The sequence below is a fragment of the Arachis stenosperma genome, chromosome 6 (assembly GCF_014773155.1).
Source record: "Arachis stenosperma cultivar V10309 chromosome 6, arast.V10309.gnm1.PFL2, whole genome shotgun sequence".
Lineage (NCBI taxonomy): Eukaryota > Viridiplantae > Streptophyta > Magnoliopsida > Fabales > Fabaceae > Arachis > Arachis stenosperma.
The window spans coordinates 65,094,201-65,099,911 of NC_080382.1; the positions used below are offsets into that span (position 1 = coordinate 65,094,201).

Consider the following 5,711-nt stretch of genomic DNA (forward strand, 5'->3'; position numbering starts at 1 on the left):
TGATTTAATCTGAATTCATGTTCTGAGTCTCTGCATGTTCCCTAACTTTAATCTGTGTTTCTGGGCCGAAAACTGGGTTAAAATGCGGCCCAGAATCTCTGCCAGCAACTTTTGTAATTCTGTAGATCGCGCACGTTACGCGGCCGCGTCGTTTACGCGATCGCGTCACTTAGCGTTTTTCGTACCACGCGTGCACGTCGTCCACGCATTCGCGTCGTTCGTGTAGCTTCCAATCCGCGCGGTCGCGTCAGGCACGCAAATGCGTCACTCTGATTTCTTCCATTTCGCGCGATCGCGTGAGCCATGCGACCGCGTGACTTCTCGCTGGTCATCTCCTTAATTCCTTGTGTTCCTTCCATTTTTGCACACTTTCTCTTCATTCTCTAAGCCATTCCTGCCCTATAAAACCTGAAACACTTAACACACAGATCAAGGCATCGAATGGTAATAAGAGATGATTAAGATTAGCTAAATTAAGACCAAAGAAGCATGTTTTCAATCATAGAACTAAACTAGGAAGGAATTGTAAAATCATGCAAATCATATGAATAAGTGGATGAAAAACTTGATAAAACCACTCAATTAAATACAATATAAACCATAAAATAGTGGTTTATCACATTGCCACTGCATACACACAAGGTTACAAATATATCTTCTCTGCAAATGTGATAAGTATAATAAATTTTGTTAATTATCTCTATGCCAGTGCATGTAAACGAGATAGATGAAAAAAACTATATGTACTTGATGAGCGGATAATTTGTACCCTTTTTGGCATTGTTTTTAGTATGTTTTTAGTAGTTTTAGTTGAGTTTTTAGTATATTTTTATTAGTTTTTAGTTAAAATTCACTTTTCTGGACTTTACTATGAGTTTGTGTGTTTTTCTGTGATTTCAGGTATTTTCTGGCTGAAATTGAGGGACCTGAGCAAAAATCTGATCCAGAGACTGAAAAGGACTGCAGATGCTGTTGGATTCTGACCTCCCTGCACTCGAAGTGGATTTTCTGGAGCTACAGAAGCCCAATAGGCGCGCTCTCAACGGCGTTGTAAAGTAGACATCCTGGGCTTTCCAGCAATATATGATAGTCTATACTTTGCCCAAGATTTGATGGCCCAAACCGGCGTTCAAAGTCACCCTCAGGAATTCCAGCGTTAAACGCCGGAACTGGCACCTAAATGGGAGTTAAACGCCCAAACTGGCATAAAAGCTGGCGTTTAACTCCAAGAAGAGTCTCTACACGAAAATGCTTCATTGCTCAGCCCAAGCACACACCAAGTGGGCCCGGAAGTGGATTTTTATGTCATTTAATCATCTCTGTACACCCTAGGCTACTAGTTTTCTATATATAGGACCTTTTACTATTGTATTTTCATCTTTGGACATCTAGTTCTTAGATCAGAGCTTTTGATCATGTTTTTATGATTGAACTCACTTTGGGAGGCTGGCCATTCGGCCATGCCTAGACCTTGTTCTTATGTATTTTCAACGGTGGAGTTTCTACACACCATAGATTAAGGTGTGGAGCTCTGCTGTACCTCGAGTATTAATGCAATTACTATTGTTCTTCTATTCAATTTCGCTTGTTCTTTGTCCAAGATATCACTTGTTCTTCAACTTGATGAATGTGATGATCCGTGACACTCATCATCATTCTCACCTATGAACAAGGTGACTGACAACCACTTTTGTTCTACAAGCAACCAAGGCTCTAGTGAATATCTCTTGGATTCCTGATACACGATGCATGGTTGATCGCCTGACAACCGAGTGCTCGCCTGACAAACGAGCCAGCCATTCCGTGAGATCAGAGTCTTCGTGGTATAGGCAAGAACTGATGGCGGCATTCAAGAGAATCCGGAAGGTCTAACCTTGTCTGTGGTATTCTGAGTAGGATTCAATGATTGAATGACTGTGACGTGCTTCAAACTCCTAGCAGGCGGGGCGTTAGTGACAGACGCAAAAGAATCACTGGATTCTATTCCGGCCTGACCGAGAACCGACAGCTGATTAGCCATATGCTGTGACAGAGCATAGGAACATTTTCACTGAGAGGATGGGAGGTAGCCACTGACAACGGTGAAACCCTACATAAGCTTACCATGGAAAGGAGTAAGAAGGATTGGATGAAGACAGTAGGAAAGCAGAGAGACGGAAGGGAAGGCATCTTCATACGCTTATCTGAAGTTCCTACCAATGAATTACATAAGTACCTCTATCTTTATCTTTATGCTTTATTCGTATATCACTATACCCATTTGAGTCTGCCTGACTAAGATTTATAAGGTGACCATAGCTTGCTTCATACCAACAATCTCCGTGGGATCGACCCTTACTCACGTAAGGTTTATTACTTGGACGACCCAGTGCACTTGCTGGTTAGTTGTGCGAAGTTGTAGTGATCACAATTTCGCGCACCAAGTTTTTGGCGCCGTTGCCGGGGATTGTTCGAGTTTTGAGCAAGCTTTTGGTCCGGTAACATCAGTGCCAAAATCCGGCAACAGCACCATGTTTTTGGCGCCGTTGCCGGGGATTGTTTTGAGTATGGACAACTGACGGTTTATCTTGTTGCTTAGATTAGGTATTTTTCTTCAGAGTTCTTAAGAATAAATTCTAGTGTTTCATGATGATCTGTTGAAGTCTGGCTGGCTGAGAAGCCATGTCTAATCTTATTGGACCGAGGTTTCAACCTATCATCACAAGAGCTTGTTGATCTCTATCAATCTTGCTATTGGAGCAATGATCTGCTAAGGCTTGGCTGGCCATTGGCCATGTCTAGTGTTTTGGACCGAAGCTTTCTTTGAAAGCTTGGCTGGCTGTGAAGCCATGTCTAATTCCTGGACCGGAGTCTTAGACTAACATTGCAATGATTCCTGGAATCCAAATTGAGAATTTTGAAACTTTTATTTTCTTCTCATATAATTTTCGAAAAAGCACAAAAAAATTACAAAATCATAAAAACCAAAAATATTTTATGTTTCTTGTTTGAGTCTAGTGTCTAATTTTAAGTTTGGTGTCTTGCAATGCATTGTTTATTTGATCTTGGTTCTATTTTCAAGTCAATAGTACAGGGAACTGAAGATTCAGAACATGTAGCAGAGGAATTACACAGAAAAAGCTGGGCGTTAAAAACGCCCAGTGAAGAAGGACAGACTGGCGTTTAAACGCCAGCCAGGGTGCCTGGTTGGGCGTTTAACGCCCAAAAAGGTAGCATTTTGGGCGTTAAACGCCAGAATGGATACCATTCTGGGCGTTTAACGCCAGGATGGCACAAGGGGGAGGATTTTGTTTTCAAATCAATTTTTTTCAAGTTTTCAAAGTTTTTCAAAATCAAATCTTTTTCAAATCATATCTTTTCAATCAAATGTTTTCAAAATCAATTTCTTTCCTTTTTCAAAGATACTTACTAACAATTAATGATTTGATTGAACATCTCAAGTATATTGCCTTTTCTGTTGAGAAAGGTTTAATGTTTGAATCATATCTTTTCTTGTTAGGCAAGTCATTAATTTTTAAAATCATATCTTTTAAAATTGTTTTCAAATCATATCTTTTCAATCATATCTTTTTAATCACATCTTTTTCAAAATAGCTTTCAATCAAATCTTTTTGACTTCTAATTTCAAAATCTTTTTCAAAAATCACTTGATTTCTTTCCCACTCTTATTTTCGAAAATTAGTTAGTGTTTTTCAAAATGTTTTCAATTTCTTTAACTTAATTTTCGAAAATTCTCTTCCCCTCTTCCCACATCCTTCTATTTATGGAGTACCACTCCTTCTCAATGCACAATTCGAACTCTCTCTGATTAAGTTCGAATTCTTCTACCTCCTTTTTCTATTTTTCTGTTCTTCTGACACCTCAAGGAATCTCTATACTGTGACATAGAGGATTCTACATTTTCTTGTTCTCTTATCTTTCATATGAGCAGGAGCAGAGACAAAGGCATTCTTGTTGAAGCTGACCCTGAACCTGAGAGGACCTTGAAGCGAAAGCTAAGAGAAGCTAAGGCACAATTCTCTATAGAGGACCTAACCGAATTCTTCAAAGAAGAAGAAGACATGGCAGCCGAAAACAACAACAATGCCAACAATGCAAGGAAGGTGCTGGGTGACTTCACTGCACCTACTCCCGACTTCTATGGGAGAAGCATCTCTATCCCTGCCATTGGAGCAAACAACTTTGAGCTTAAGCCTCAATTAGTTTCTCTAATGCAACAGAATTGCAAGTTTCATGGACTTCCATTGGAAGATCCTCATCAGTTTTTAGCTGAATTCTTGCAAATCTGTGACACTGTCAAGACTAATGGGGTTGACCCTGAAGTCTACAGACTTATGCTATTCCCTTTTGCTGTAAGAGACAGAGCTAGGACATGGTTGGACTCACAACCTAAAGAAAGCCTGGACTCATGGGAGAAGCTAGTCAATGCCTTCTTGGCAAAGTTCTTTCCACCTCAAAAATTGAGTAAGCTTAGAGTGGAAGTCCAAACCTTCAGACAGAAGGATGGAGAATCCCTCTATGAAGCTTGGAAAAGATACAAACAATTAATCAGAAAATGTCCTTCTGACATGCTTTCTGAATGGAGCATCATAGGTATTTTCTATGATGGTCTCTCTGAACTATCAAAGATGTCTTTGGATAGCTCTGCTGGAGGATCTCTTCATTTGAAGAAGACGCCAACAGAAGCTCAAGAGCTGATTGAAATGGTTGCAAATAACCAATTCATATACACTTCTGAAAGGAATCCTGTGAACAATGGGACTAATCAGAAGAAAGGAGTTCTTGAGATTGACACTCTGAATGCCATTTTGGCTCAGAACAAAATATTGACTCCACAAGTCAATTTGATCTCTCAAAGTCTGTCTGGAATGCAAAGTGCACCAAGCAGTACTAAGGATGCTTCATCTAAAGAAGAAGCCTATGATCCTGAAAACCCTTCAATGGAAGAGGTGAATTACCTAGGAGAACCCTATGGAAACACCTATAATTCTTCATGGAGAAATCACCCAAATTTCTCATGGAAGAATCAAGAAAGACCTCAACAAGGTTTTAATAACAATAATGGTGGAAGAAACAGGTTTAGCAATGGCAAGCCTTTTCCATCATCTTCTCAGCAACAGACAGAGAGTTCTAAGCAGAGCCACTCTGACTTAGCAACCATGGTCTCTGATCTAATCAAAACCACTCAAAGTTTCATGACTGAAACAAGGTCCTCCATTAGGAATTTGGAGGCACAAGTGGGACAGCTGAGCAAGAAAGTTACTGAACTCCCTCCTAGTACTCTCCCAAGCAATACAGAAGAAAATCCAAAAGGAGAGTGCAAGGCCATCACCATGGCCGAATTTGGAGAGGAAGGAGAGGAAGTGAACGCCACTGAGGAAGACCTCAGTGGGCGTGCACTGACCTCCATTGAGTTCCCCAATGAGGAACCATGGGAATCTGAGGCTCAAAATGAGACCATAGAGATTCCATTGGACTTACTTCTGCCTTTCATGAGCTCTGATGAGTATTCTTCCTCTGAAGAGGATGAGTATGTCACTGAAGAGCAAGTTGCTAAATACCTTGGAGAAATCATGAAGCTAAATGACAGGTTATTTGGAAATGAGACTTGGGAGGATGAACCCCCTTTGCTCACCAAAGAACTGGATGACCTGTCTAGGCAGAAATTACCTCAAAAGAGACAAGATCCTGGGAAGTTTTCAATACCTTGT

At 40.5% G+C, this 5,711-nt stretch overlaps 1 non-coding gene across 1 annotated transcript; it reads right to left on the reverse strand.

Moving 5' to 3' along the window:
• Positions 1–4,466: 4,466 nt before the first annotated feature.
• On the reverse strand, positions 4,467–4,574 carry LOC130938063 (small nucleolar RNA R71). The gene has a single exon (XR_009069245.1). It is a non-coding gene; the product is annotated as a small nucleolar RNA R71 (small nucleolar RNA).
• Positions 4,575–5,711: the final 1,137 nt, after the last annotated feature.